Below are 15,576 nucleotides of genomic sequence, written 5' to 3' on the forward strand. Positions count from 1 at the left end.
GGGGTGTGGCTGGTCAGAGCATCCGAGCTCGGACTGCTGTCCAGAGCGTCAACAGAGTGGTGCACTGTGGGATAGCTCCCGGAGCTATTACCGTCGATTTCCATCCACACCTAGCCTAATTCGATATGGCCATGTCGAATTTAGCGCTACTCCTCTCGTTGGGGAGGATTACAGAAATCGATTTAAAGAGAGCTTTATGTCGAACTAAATGGCTTCCTGGTGTGGACGGGTGCAGGGTTAATTCGATATAACGGCGCTAAAGTCGACATAAAAGCCTAGTGTAGACCAGGCCTAAGAAGTAAATCCACATACACTGAAAGTGCTTTTTCTCCTTTGTTCTGCAGGTTCCCAGTACCGGTTCAAGACAACGGAAATAGCTGTGGGGCAGTGAAGGGGAATCAGATTTAATCTGACACCTGTACCACTGAATATGAATGGATTTGTCAGAGGGAGACTGTTCTGATATGACATGGGGAACTAGTGGCATTTTTATGATGTAAATGAACTTAGTAAATGAAACGTTGAGGGGAGGGATAGCTCACTGGTACAAGCATTATCCTGCTATACCCAGCATTGAGAGTTCTATACTTGAGGGGGCCACTTAAGTCATGTGGGATGGTGTACACGCATGTAACTGGATGATGGAAACTTTTTATCGTGAGTGTGCGAAAGTGAGGCTATGTCTGCTTCAATTTGTGAATGCAATTTTGTATTTCAACCTCCATTTTGGGGACTGTAACCTGCAACTGGATTAGAGCAGCCATTTTGCATCAGGGGCTTGGGCACCTCACTGAATAATTATGGGCTAGTCTACATTAGAAAGTTAGGTTGACCTAGCTGTGGCACTCAGGAGCAGGAGGAGAAGATTATTGACAGATTGGAGATTTGGTTTGAATTCAACAAGGTGAAATTCAATAAAGACAAGTGTGAAGTACTTCACTTACAACAGAAAAATCAAATGCACAGCTACAAAATGGGGAATAATTGGCTAAGTGGTCATATGGCTGAATAGGATCTGGGGGTTAGAGTCAACAATGTGATGAAGTTGCAAAAAAGACTAATATTCTGGGGTGTATTAACAGGAGTGTCATACATTAGATATGGGAGGTGTTATGCGGACAAAACTACACAGGATCGTTTCAGGGGACAAGGCAAAGATGGCAACCCCTATGCATCTAGACCCCCCTGCACCCAAACAGTCCCCTGCACTTGAACCTCCACCCTGCCAAGCCCCACCCCACTGAGCTCCCCCCACCTGGACCCCTATGCCACCAAACCACACTCCCACACCTAGATCCCCCCCTCCCCCTAGACTAAGCCCCTCCACACTCTGATCCTGCTGGGTTGAGCTTTCTGTGAAGCCAGCTAGATACGCTAATATGCCCAGTAAGGAATCCCTTTGTCAAAAAATTTTTTTCATCTTTTTCATTGTCCGTATTGTTACAGCCATAGTTGCTGATGCTATTTGGAAATGGTATGTGTGATGGGATCCCTGGGGTGCAACCTGGGACTGTGGGACCACTGTGCCCCCCTGAACTCTCCAGCGTGGGCTCTCTCTCACAGTGCCTTGCTAGTGACCCACAGCAAACCTCTCCAGGTGCTGTTATCACTCAGCACAACCATATGTGGAGCCCCACACCCAGCTCGATCACATGAATGCTCCTAGAGCCACTCATGAATCACACAAAGAAAGGCACCAGCCAAATGCTCCCAGCACAGTACCTCAGGAATACACTGTCCAATTTATTAACGTGGATATACACCAGCCTTTGATACGTGAGCAATTTACTATTCACTTCAGGCAAACTCACTGGTAAAGTTAAACAAGTTGACTATAAAAAATGGATTTTAAGTGATTAACTCTAACTTTGTGCCTGTTACCAAAAGAAATAAAATATAGTCACGCAGTCTAAACTCTCCATCCTATTAGACTGGGCAACAACTAGACTAAGGGTATGGCTACACTTGCAGCTGTACAGCGCTGTGAGGTAAACCTGTCTTCGTGCAGCTTTGTAGGGAAAAGCGCTGCAGTCTGTCCCCACTGACCGCTGCCAGCGCACTGTCCTGGCCACATTCGCAGCGGCATTGGGAGCAGTGCATTCTGGGCAGCTATCCCAGCGTTCAAGTGGCTGCAACGTGCTTTTCAAAAGGGGGTGGTGGAGTGTGACAGTGAGCGTGGGGGGGAAAGAGAGTGGGTTTTTGGAGTGCCGACACCGTCAGCACCCTGCCTTGCAAGTTCCGACCCCACTCCCTCCTCCACACCTCTCTCACTCACTGAAAGCAAACAGCAGCTGTTTGTTTTTTTCCCTCACAGACCAGATAAGCAGCCGCTGGCCGAAAGGGACCCCAGCCCCCCCCACCCCTCTCTTCAAGCAAACATTAGCTGTGGGTGTTCCAAAGCCGCCTGCCTCTGCTCATTCACAGCAAACAGTAGCTGTGTTTGGTTTTTTGATAAGCGACTCTACAACAAAACTGGCCTTGGCTACACTCACGGATTCACAGCGCTGCCGCGGTGCGACTACACTCGCGCTTCACCTCTCCGAGGGGAGTAGCTTGCAGCGCTGCGAGGGAGCGTGCAGCACTGCAGGCGCTGATTACACTGGTCTGGCACTTTACAGCGCTGCACTCGCTGCGCTCGGGGGGGTGTTTTTTCACACCCCTGAGCACAGCAAGTGCAGCGCTGTGAATTGCCAGTGTAGCCAAGGCCAAAAGAGAGGCATCACAACAAAACAAGGAGAGGAACAAGAGAGGAAGCTTCATTTAAAAGGATTATGGGGAGTTTCTGGAGGTCAATCACTGCGTAATAAGGTTACTTCCCATTTACACTGGAGCACCAGCGTCTCAGCCACTCCGCACCAGCTGTTAATCCTCTGGGGCTGGGGGAGGAGTAGTACTTGCAGCGCTGTAGCCACAGAGATACAGCGCTGTACGTGCCTTGCCAGTGTGGACGGGGAGTGAGGTACAGCGCTGTGGGTGGCTTTATTGCACTGTAACTCCCAAGTGTAGCCAAGGCCAAGCAGTTTTTCTCACCCCTCTGGATATTGCAGTCCATAGTATACAGGCCATTGGAGGAATTGGTGCCATTGGGATCGGTTGGTGGCTTACTTCTCCCAGCTTGTGTTGTCCACATCAGTTTTCTTGAGATAGGAAACACTACAAAGACACACTGAAAGCGTGTCTTTGTAGTGTTTCCTATGACCACCACAGGATCTCTGACCATGGGTGATCTGAGAATAGAGGACTTGTTTTGGAAGGCGAGAGTCTGGCATCTGCACACAATGTCCAGCCCAGCAGAGTTGGTGCATGAGGATCATTGCTTCCATGCTGATGATATTGGCTTCAGTGAGGATGCTGGCGTTAGTGCAGCAATCTTCCCACTTGATGCGAAGGATCTTCTGGCGGCATTCTTGGTGGTACCTCTCCAGACTCTTGAGGTGCTGTCGATAGGTCACCCAGGTTTCGCATCCATAGAGGAATGTAGGAATAACAATTGTCTTATAGATCTGGATCTGTGTGTCCTGCCGTAGGTCACGGTCCATGAAAATGCTCCACAACAGTCAGGGCCTGGCTATACAGCTTGTAGCACATGCATTATGAGGTGCTCTTTGTCCAGGATATTGCAGGTTGTCACGAGAGTTATCCAAAAGGTGACAACTTGGTCACCAGCTCTGAAGCTGGTGCCAGCGGAGCTCCATGCTGTGAGCAGTGCTCTCTGTACAGCTCAGTGGCTTCTGGGCAAGTTGAACCTTGTACAGTGAAGAGCAGAGGTGACTAAACAGGCTAATGCAGCCACCGAGGCACAGCAGGGGGGAGAACTCTGCACCATTAGCATGGCAGGGAGAGGCATGGACACTGACAGACCTAAAATGACTGGAGGGGAGATAGGCCATCCAACTTTTTGCTGCTCTCCTCTGACTGGCTACAAGCATCTGACACCCATTTATGTCCAATTCCTTTTTTAAAAAATGTGGTTGCACCAGTGCTATATGTTCCTCTCGTGACTGAAACAAAATAAATTGATTTCTCAGGCCAAGCAGTGACTGAGAATCAATCTGCTTGGAGTGTTACTTAGCACCACTGGCAATTGACTGAGAATGTCTGCTGCAAATCCAATTCTTCTCTGTGGAACACCTGGAACTACCAATTCCAACTTCATTCAGATAAGCACATTCCCCTCCGCCTTGTATTTCAAACCTTAAAAAAAAAAAAAATTGAGCCACTCAGTTCGTAATAAGATAACGATAATAAGATAAACACAAAACAAGACTAAGGTTACCAAGTATCTCTAGCTAGTTCCCTAAGGCAAGCAGACAGTGAAACGCTCACCCACAGGTGTGGGGGGCTACTTCTGTGATTAACTGCTCACCAATAACTGTAAGAGGTACAGTCTGGCCCCAAAGAGTCTGGATTTCAGTGTTATTATTAATTCATGTAATGCGACTGGGCACCTAAATCACCTGAGCTCCCAGATTGGACAAACATTCTAAATAGGAGAATAGCAAATCTACTTCCAGAACAATTTCCCCCCCAAAAGGGTGTGATCTAGAAGAAGGGTTTTTTTTTTTGTTTTTTTGTTTTTTAAAAAAAAGATCTGTATTCAGCTCAATGAAACCCTCATCTTGATTAGGGCATTTAGAGCTGGCCTAAACTTTTCCAACTTCAAATTTTTTCAAGGGAAGGGGGGGGGGGGGAAAAAAGCGCAGATTTGGCAACACAAATACACAAGATGTTTCAGTGTCTGTTTCACTAAACTCTGGGTTGAAGGGGAAAAAAAAACACACAGGAAAGTTTCAACATTTTTGAAGTGAGATCTTTCAATTTTATTTTGAAAAAAGATTAAAAATGCAGAAAAATCAAAATGAGCTGATTTGTTTTGGGTCAAACAATGTTTCACTCAACCCAACATGAAATTCCCCCCCCCCCCCTTTGTCTTTTTGATTTGTCAAAAATTTTACACATTTTATTTTTGTGTCAACCCAAAACAAGTTTCTCCCCCCAACTTTTCAGGTTTGCTGATCACTAAAAAATGTCAGTTATTGGTACAGCTTTATACAAAAGCACAGTTAAAGCTAGTTGAATTTTTTTTTTTAAACTCCTCAAAAATACTTTCTTGAAATTGGAAATCTCCAAGACTGTTTAAAAAGTTTGTTTTGATAAATTTGGAAAATGACCCTTTTTCCATTTCTTCAGTGGTGAAATGGAAAAAAAAGGAAAAAGAAAACCCTGAATGTTTGAAAAAAAATTGGGCAAAACAAATGAAAACAAAACTTTCTCATGCCACAGTTTCATGGGACTTTAATTCCCGCCCCCCCTCATTCGCCCCCAACAAATGTTTGCCCTTTTTTGGCAAACTTTGTAAATATTAACAGAAGTTCGCCAGGCTGCTTGTAACACATGGAAAAGCCAACAACTGGCCTTTTTGTAAACGGGCACCATAAATCTGTCCTTTAGCTTTGTGCCCACCTCCTGGCCCCCAGCAGCTAGAAAGGACTCACTCATTGTTGAAGTCGGTGCCATTGGCCCATTTCCAGGTCCCGTTAGGTTCCCTCCAGAAGCTGATCCAGTGGTCAGGGAGCCCTTTGTAGCGTATCATGAAAACCTTTTAAAGCAAACGTTTGCCATAAGTCAGAGCAGCCCATGGGGCCAAGTCAGCAACTGGAGCAGCCTTGAATTTTTAGTTTTTTTATTTGGGGGAGGGGAGGGGGGGACACCACCACAAAGCCACCTTTGTCACCTGCTTCTGAACTACACTGCCCAGAGTCTGAGTCTCTCACCATTTCCCACTCACTGTCGATCCCAGCCAGGGAGGCGTTGAGGGAGGAGCAGTGGCTCTGGCTGTAGGTCCAGTTCCCTTCAGTCTCTGAGAAGTAGTAGCATTTCCCTTGGTAACCGACCCAGCCATCCGGGCAGGAGGCCTCAGGGGATTTAGGATCAGCCAGACACAGTTCAGATTTTCTCACTGGAGATGAGGAAATAACACAGGATCAGAGTTTTTTCCCCTTCCCTTCTTCTGTAGGAAACAGAAATCAAATGGACAAGCCCCTTGGTGACATTTTCTCCCTACCCTCTTCTACATTAGGGAACCCTGGGCAGAAACTTTCCTTTACAAGGTGCACAGACCCAAACACCCATCCAGGGATTACAGCTGTGGGGTTCGATGGAGCCACCCTGTCAGCATTGGGCTGTGTGTGTTTCCTGCACCTGCCTTAACACCAGGTTTCAGAGTAGCAGCCGTGTTAGTCTGTATCCGCAAAAAGAACAGGAGCACTTGTGGCATCCGAAGAAGTGGGCTGTAGTCCACGAAAGCTTATGCTCTAATAAATTTGTTAGTCTCTAAGGTGCCACAAGTACTCCTGTTCTTTTTGCCTTAACACCAACACTCTAAAGCAGGGGTAGGCAACCTATGGCACACGTGCCGAAGGCAGCACACGAGCAGATTTTCAGTAGCACTCACACTGCCCAGGTCCTGGCCACCGGTCCGGGGGGCTCTGCATTTTAATTTAATTTTAAATGAAGCTTCTTAAACATTTTAAAAACTTTATTTACTTTTACATGCAACAATAGTTTAGTTATATAGTATAGACTTACAGAAAGACTTTCTAAAAACGTTAACAGGTATTACTGGCACGCGAAACCTTAAATTAGAGTCAGTAAATGAAGACTCGGCACACCACTTCTGAAAGGTTGCCGACCCCTGCTCTAAAGCATTTTAAATATCAACTATTTACTATCCAAGAGTGTGTAATATTAGTCATGTGCAACAGGGATTAGTTAGCATTGCTTGTGGAACGTTAACCATAACCCACATTTGCACTGCAAACGCCAATCTCACTTAGAGTTTTCACCGCTGCAATTTTCTCACTTACATATTTAAATACTGCAGCCTCAGAGTGGGTGTTTTGCAATGACTCACACACACTGACTCATAGCAGCGGGTCAATAACCAATGGGAGCTGAGCTGTGGGAAAGGCCCTGCTGAAAGATCGAATGCTCTGTAGAGTGGATGCACTGTCCAAGGTGGGGCAGTAGAGAGGTATATTGAGATTGTGAAGTTTTCGGCACTGAAAGTAAAACAATTTTCTCACCTGACCACACAATAAGGAGACTGATGAGAACGATATTGAGAACCACACTCAGAATTGTGAAAGGACGTTCCCACGACTTGACTCTTGACAGACAGCCTGAAAAAGAAAAAACCATCTATACTACCTGGTATTTATATGGCCCTCTCCCCTCCCCCCATTAGCATAGTAATATTCCTAGGGCTGCTGTATCTGAGACTACAAGGGATCAAACTTCTATTAACAAGATCAGCTAAGGCTGGTTAAAAAAGTTACTAAACATTTTTTTTTTAAATATTTTGAAAAAATGTTCAGTTTGCTATGAAAATTTTTGAAACAAGTTTCATTTCAGAAGGATTAAAAACAGAAATCCCTAGCAGAGACCGTCCCCACCTCATTGTGGCCTGGGATATTCCCAGAGGAACTCTCTGGCTAACAGGGCTCTGGCAAATCCATTCCCACTATGAAGTCCTGGAAAAGTTTGGAAACAATGGTCGAGGACATTAACATCCCATCAAGGAAAGAATTAGCTGAAATAAATGGCCGAAAGAGAAGATATCCTCTGAGAAATATCAGAGCACCTCAGAAAACAACAGCCACTACCATGCGATTGTTGAGCAGGCACACAGGAGGAATAAGTGTCAACAGGGATGGGACCAAGATATATCCCTTCCAGTTTGTGTGGCATATATCCCTCGGCAAGTTGTCTGGAGCAGGTTTAGCACCTGCCCAGGCTTTTGGATGCAATATTGAAAGGAAAGTGATGTTCTTCATGGGTAGGGCCCTACCAATATCATGGTTATGGGATTTTTAAAAATGGTAAATGTCATGATTTCAGCTATTTAAATCTGAAATTTCATGGTGTTGTAATTGCAGGGATCCTGACCCAAAAAGGAGTTGTGGGGGAGGAGGAATCACAAGGTTATTGTAGGGGGGCTTGCAGTACTGCCACCCTTACTTCTGCGCTGCTCCTGATCGGGAGCCAAGCTCTGAAGGCAGCACAGAAGTACGGGTGACAATACTGCGGACCCCCCCTAAAATAACCTTGGGGCCCCCCCGTAACTCCCTTTTTTGGGTCAGGAACCCCAATTTGAGAAATGCCGGCCTCCCGTGAAAACTGTATAGTACAGGATAAAAGCACACAAGACCAGATTTCACGGTCCGGGCTGTGAATTTGGTAGGGCCATAGTGATAGGGTTCCTGGTCCTCCACAGCTACCAGAAAGGACCAGGATATATTGCAGCAGGGAGCTTAAAAATGTTGGAACTTCCCAGTTAGGGTGTTCACTAGTTACTGCTTAAGGCTTGGCTCTGTGTTATGTCCTCACACTACATGGTGGCAGAAGTGGGATCTGAACCCACCCTTCCCCAGCCACTAAAGGCACTCACTGTGTTAATGTGAATCACACTTGGAAAGGGGGAAAAGAACCACCTAAAGATGGAGCTATACCTATAGGAGAACTTTTGCTTCTCTCTCCGCTATGTGTAGTGACATCTACAAGAGTCTCTCTATTGCGTTTCACTTGGGCTTCCTGGGAATTCCGGAGTGGCTCTGGCGCCATCTTCTCAACGGGACACGATCCATCGCCCATCTTCTCTCGCTCTGCAAGACTTGTGGTCTCCAAATGGGGCATGTTGCTTTAAATACTTTTTTCAGGAATTCGCTGTACCTATGGTCCTGTTCACAGTGGGACGAGCAATGCAGCGCCATTCATAAAGAATTTCAAAGCAGCTCACTTGATTGCAACTCAGCCGCAGTTTGGCTATGCAGGGTCATTCGAGAAAGCATGTTTCAAATACAATTTGAGCACAAGTTTTTTTTTCTGGACTCACAACCAGCCAGGCTGTGTTCGAATGAGCTGTTCCAAAATTATTCTTGGCACTCTTCTATTCCCCTGGTCAACAAGCCCGTAGCAAGCTCTAACCACGTTGATTCCAGTTTGTGTGGCATCCTTGTTCTGTTTGCTTTCACCAGAGTTCTCTGTTTTGTCTGTGTCGGAGGATTTACCTACGGAGAGAATTTTATGGGTTATACTGTTTCATCTGCCCAGCCATAGCCTTGTACATCAGCAAGATTCAGAATGGAAAGGAGGATAGGGACAGCCTCTGTGGACAGGGACTTTCCAAGGAGCCAGGGTCAGTTCCACTTCAGGAACACCTGGTCATCACCCCTTCTCCCCCTCAGCGGGGCTCGGGCATTTCACCTGTCCATGCCTGCTCAGTACCTGCTGCCCCTCCAACTGCTGCCCTGCAGGATCCCTAGGGTTTTAGATGCAGTAGCACAGATGAAGATCAGGGAACAGGTTATGCATCGTATCCTTCCATGAACAGTGTATCTTTATTTCAGTAAAGCTTTGACACAGACCCAAGTGATAGTCTCATAAGCAAACTAAGGAGATGTGCTCTAGATGAAACTGCTATTTGAGCACAACTGGTTGAAAGACCTTCTCAAAGAATAGTTATCAACGGTTTGTGGTCAAATGGAGAGGGCGTATCTTGTGGGTCCCGCAAGGGTCAGGCCTGGGTCCAGGACTATTCAACATTTTCACTGACATGGATAAAGGAGTAGAGAACGTGCTTATAAAATCTGCAGATGACACCAAAATGGGAGGTGTTGCAAACACTTTGAAAGACAATATTAGAATTCAAAAAGACAAATTGGAGAATTCGTCTGAAATCAACAAGTGAAATTCAATAAAGACACGTGCAACGTACTTTACTTAGGAAGGAAAAATCAAAGCCACAACTACAAACTGGGGAAGAATCGGCTTGGTGGTGGTACTGCTGAAATAGGGGATCACAAACGGAATGAACCAAAACGTGATGCAATTGCAAAAAGGCAAATATTCTGGGGTGTATTAACAGGAGTGTCATATGTAAGACACAGGAGGTAACTGTCCTGCTCTGCTCAGCACTGGTGAGGCTTCAGCTGGAGTATTCTGTCCATTTCCGGGCACCCCACTTTAGGAAAGTGGTGGACAAATTGAAGAGAGTCCAGAGGAGAGCAACAAAATGAGCAAAGGTTTTGAAAACCTGCCCTATGAGGGAAGGCTAAAAAAATTGGACATGTTTAGGGTTGAGAAAGGGAGATGGAGGGGGGACCTGATAACAGTCTTCCCATATGTTCAGGGCTGTGGAAGACGGTGATCAATTGTTCTCCATGGCCACTGAAGGTAGGACAAGTACAAGTAGTAATGAGCTTCATCTGCAGGCAGGGAGATTTAGGTTGGATATTAAGAACAACTTTCTAACTCCAAAGGGGAGTTGAGCTCTGGAACAGGCTTCTAAGGGAGGTTCAGGAAGCCCTGTCATTGTCCAATCGGTTCTTAAAAACCTCCAAACACCTGTCAGGGACGGTCTAGGAGATTTACTTGGTTCAGTCTGGGCACAGGAGGTGGGACTTGATGTTTTCTTGAGGTCCCTTCCAGCCCTCATTTCTGTGATTCTAGGTGGAAAAAAAACAGTCCCTAATAGGAGTAGAGAGAATTGCCTATAAACAGTTAAGCTACTATTTTAGTTCCTGCATTTAAAAAAAAAAAAAAAAAAACACAACACCACACGCGACAAGTTTGATTTTCCCACCCTGCGTTCTGACGTGTGTTTTACCCACAGCCCTGGTGGAGTTACTAATAATAAATAATACCATGAGAAACAAATTAGGTTGTTTTAACAGAAAAATGAAAATTGAAAGTGTTGGTTAAGCCCAAAACAGTGCTGCTGCTGGGCTTCACGTGCAGGTGAAAACAGGATATGAAATATTTTTAGACAGTGTTTTCCCTGTTTCCCCTCCCCCCCCCTCTCCTCCCCCTCTGGGAGGGGGTTACAGCAGGGAAGCTGAGAGTTAGGATTCCCAGGCACTGCTCCCAGCTGTGGGAGAGAAGTGATGTCTACTGGTTAGAGCAGAGGCAACTGGGCATCAGGACTCCTGGGCTCTCCTTTGGACTGGTTCAGACACTTTCAATGGAAGTTAGGAGCCTAAACACCCCTGAGGGCCTTGTCCTGAGTGTTGGAAATTTGTATCCCTGCCTATTCATAAGGGGCAGAGTCAACACTTCGGACAAATAAAGGCACTTTCATTTGAAGGAGGATCGGTGCTACCCAAGGAAATATATCACAGATGCTCTAGCAAGCAGAGCTATTTATCCCTACTTAGTATTGTGATACAATCAGACAAGTAATGGCCGGTTATTCACAGTAGAAGGGAGTATCCGCCACATTGTCCAAGTGTCCCAGGGCCTTGCAGCTTTTTCTCCCTTTTTAAATCCTGTATCTACAGGCCTTGCAGACATTTCTTCTTATAGTGGTTCCAGCTAGTTCAAACGGGGTCTGCAGTTTTAACTCTCAGAAGCAGGCTAAACTTGTTTTCCTTGAAGTTTAACAACCGCAAAGCTAATTATAGTAGAACCTCAGAGTTTTGAGAGTTACAAACTGACTAGTCAGCCACACCCCTCGTTTGGAACCAGAAGCATGCAGTCAGGCAGCAGCTGAGACCACAAAACAAACAATAAAAAAGCAAATCTAGTACAGTGCTGTCTTAACCACAAACTACTAAAAAAAATTAAAGGGATGACAACATTTTTCTTCTGCATTGTTAAGATTCAAAGCTGTATTAAGTCAATATTCGGTTGTAAACTTTTGAAAGAACAATTGTAACGTTTTGTTCAGAGTTATGAACATTTCAGAGTTACGAACAACCCACTCCCAAGGTGTCCGTAACTCTGAGGATCAACTGTATAACCAATTTGCTTAACAACTAATCCCCTTGTTATTCTTACATCATGCACGATTTCATCTCATCTACATTCCTTCACTAAGTAAATTTCCAGGGAAATGCAAGGTATACTTAAGGTCAATCAATGGCAGATGTGGTGAACAGGAAATCCTGATGTGTCTTGTCACATCTCTGGCCTTTTTACATGGAGAAGTTGACTGGTACAGCTACTGTGTAATAAAGTGTCCGCACAATGAACTATTCCGCAATAACAGCTATGCTGGTTAAACTTCCCCATGAAAACAAGGCCTCAGTCATTCTTGCGGAGGGGAAGGATGGTTAAGACTATAGCAGCCTCCTATCAGGGCCGGCTCCAGGCACCAGGCACCCAAGCTGGTGCTTGGGGCGGCACCTGGAGGGGGGCGGCGGCGCGGCGCTCCGGCCGCCGGGGAGAGCGGGGCCACAGCAGGGCTTGCCGCCCTCCCCCCCCGGCGCCCTCCCCCCGGCGCTCTGGCCCTTTGATCGATCTGCTTCCTCCTGGCTAGCATGCCCTTGAGCCCAAGGTGATACCAGAATGGCCACTTTCACTTTTTTCACTGGCTTCCTCCTTGCTTATTTCCAATGACTTGGCTGCTCATGCACCTGTCACTGGTCCATGGGGTTGCGAATCAGGAGGGATGGGGTTTGTGGTCAAAACCACTCACGACCTGCTTCCTCCTGGCTAATGTGACAAATTGATCTATTAGACGATTGCTATATCCTGAATAGTGGTGACTGGGAATTGGGGGGGGAGTGTAGCAGATGCCAATTTGAGGTGAATATTCTCTTGGCCAGATTCCACTGGGTTTATGGTGCTTTGTGCTATGGACTGGAGCAAAGTGGCTGGTGAATAACCAAGAATCTGGTTAATAATTATTCTCTAAATTCAGCTTTTTTCTTTCTCTCTCTCTGAATTATCACTAATTCAAAATAGTAGTGTGCAAGTTGACTGGATAATGGTAATAGCATAATCTCTTGGTAAAGCATTGGAAACCCTACTACCTGATTTTTATATTAAACACTTACGATACATAGTACATTAAATCCGACAGAAACAAAACCTAGGAAAGTTTGTTTTCTGTGTCTTATTTAAAGTTTTCCAGTAATCTCCTTTTGCTTCAGAATGCCTCGTGTCTCACCCGCTGCACCGCCAGCATGCCCAGAGCGAGGGCAAAAACCACCTCTGACAGCCTCATGTTTTTCTTCCGTGCCTAGGCTGGGACGCGCCCAGGCGCACGCGCCGCTGGCCTCATGGGAGTTGTAGTTTGGTCCTCACGCTCCCCATGGTCTTTCCTATGAGCCGCGCTTCCTCGCTGGACTACTTCTCCCAGGGGAGCTTCGCTGCCGGCTCCACCAGGCAGCCCCTCCCTCCCCTTTCCGCCAGCGCATGGGAGAGGCCGTCTGAGCAGGGCACCCGGGTCGCGCAGCGGGTGGTCACCAGTGAACTGCAACTCCTGTGAGGCCCTGCGGTAAAAGGGCGATGGAGCTGGGGCGGTGGGGGAGCAGGACAAACTTTATCACAAACTGTTGTTTTGCAACAGCCCCCCCCCGTTCCTTGCCCCCATGGCCACGCAGCATCCCCCTTGCAACAGCCCTGAGCCCAGTACCACCGAGCCCCGGTCCATAGAGCCCCCAGCACAGGCCCCCACCCAGCATCCTCCTCTCACTAGCCACCACCACCCCAGCAACAGCCCTGCTCCCCCCCTTCCCAACAACTCTCCCTCCCTAGCAGAAACGCAGGCACCCCCTTGCTGTGACAACCCCTGGGCCACCCCCACACACACAGCAACAGGCTCATCCAAACCTCTCCCACAGTGGAGCCCCGCTCCTTAAATTCCCTGCAGTGGGGAACATTTACATCAATAACAATTTAAAAAAAGCTTAAAAATGAGCGTTGTTGTTGAGCACCTTTAACCTCAGATGGACGCTGCTGTTCTATTTAATCCAAATAAATGAAGAGCATATAAACCTCCGATGCTAATAGCTCAGCAGCCCCCTTCTGTGTTTGCTTGTACAGAACTCCGCTTCTCGTGAGTCTCTAACTCACTGATACTCAGAGCTCAGTGGTTCAGGAGCCCAATTAGCCACCAGCATCATCCAAAAGAGCCACAGGTTTGGGAATGACGGGGACTATTTAGTTTATAACTTATTTGCTGTGAGAATAATTAAATTAATTGGTTAATAAAATAGTACAAGCATCCTGATTGGTTAATAATTAAGTCACACAGTGTTTGAATATGTGCTGCAAAAAGTCACAGGAGACACATTGAAGAGCCATTTGTGGCTCGCACCTCAGTCTGAATTATCATTGCTTTGATTTATAATATTCTATTTCTAAATGTTTGGGTTTGTTTGTTTTTTCTCCTATAGCATGAGCTCCTTTGTTGTCTTGTGACCTGAAGGACATCTGGTTTCTTGGCTTGTCGTCACGACTTCTCCTTGGTGGAGCATTTTGCCTCTCACTCCTGCACCTCAGTGCTTTCTTCATTGGTGGTAACGTGAGGACAGCTTACTTCCCAAATATTGACGCAGGTTACCATATTATCTTCTTTGAAATTCCACCTTGCTGGAATTTGTACTAAACATAGATGTGTGCATCTCTCCACCTAGACACACATGCCATTAATATCAATGGGAATAGTCACATAGCTTAAGTTAAACACTTGTTCAATTTTTTTTCTGGATAAAGGCCTTAGTTTACAAGGCAATATTAGAATAATTGATTCACTGTTACTTCTACCAAAGAATCCATATCTCTCCCCCAATGTCCATATATTCCTATAATATTTTTATCAGTTTGGACTTCCAGTGATAAGTAATCTGGCTTATCCTTTACATAGAAACTCTTCCTCCTTATCACGTCTTTAGCGAATTTCCCCATCCTGCAAACACTGAAGCACGTATCTCTTCAATTCTTTTTCTTAATTGTGTGTATTATATTAGTACCCAAGAGCCCCAAGTCATGTGCACTGTGCAAACACAGACCAAAAAGAGAGCTCTGCCCCACACAGCTTAGTTACTTCCTTACGTACATTATTTTTCGACTGCAATGTTTATTTCTAATTGGATACATTATTTTCCTAACATTTTCTCTGTGCTAAGTATTTTTGTTCAGACATATTTATAAAGGGCGTCCTTCATTCTGATAAGTGTCCTTTTCTCTAACAAAGCTAATAAAGATTTTTTTATTTTTAACAAAAAAGTTACTTGTTTGCCTTGGCGTCAAAGCAAATTCTATTCCTCTACCACAGTAAAAAAAAAAAAAAAAGGGGGGGGGGCACATAATTCCAATCCAGATCAATTCTGTTCACAGTATCACACTTCCACAATATGGACCACAGGCTATAGACATCCTCAGTTGCTAATATTCATAAGTTCCTTTACTTCAGTATCAGTTGCATTTTTCAGTCCCTGAGGTTTGATTGAAATCAACACAAAGAAACCAGATTATACCAAAAGCCCGACTCTTGCAGCCTGAAGCTCTGACTCTGATGCTAAAGCACAATTATTTTTAAGAGATTAACCCTGACACTGCTACTCTGTGTGGCTACCAAGGCTCCTTTTGCCATTAGAGATATTTGCATACGAATGTCTACAGACCCCAGTTAGGGTCTGATCTACACTAGTTATACTGCTATAGCTATGGTGGTTAAGGGTGTGATTTTTCCCCCACCAATATAGTTATACACCACAGCCCCAATGTGGATGAAGCTGTACCAGGATAAAGGTGCCTCACAAACTTATTTCCCTTCCAGTGTGAAGAACA

General features: G+C 45.7%; 1 pseudogene; it reads right to left on the reverse strand.

Moving 5' to 3' along the window:
- Positions 1-4,068: 4,068 nt before the first annotated feature.
- On the reverse strand, positions 4,069-8,694 carry LOC112116806 (annotated as a pseudogene).
- Between the last annotated feature and the right edge of the window lie 6,882 nt (positions 8,695-15,576).

The sequence above is a fragment of the Terrapene carolina genome, unplaced genomic scaffold, assembly GCF_002925995.2.
Source record: "Terrapene carolina triunguis isolate 2854851 unplaced genomic scaffold, T_m_triunguis-2.0 Scaffold752, whole genome shotgun sequence".
Lineage (NCBI taxonomy): Eukaryota > Metazoa > Chordata > Testudines > Emydidae > Terrapene > Terrapene triunguis.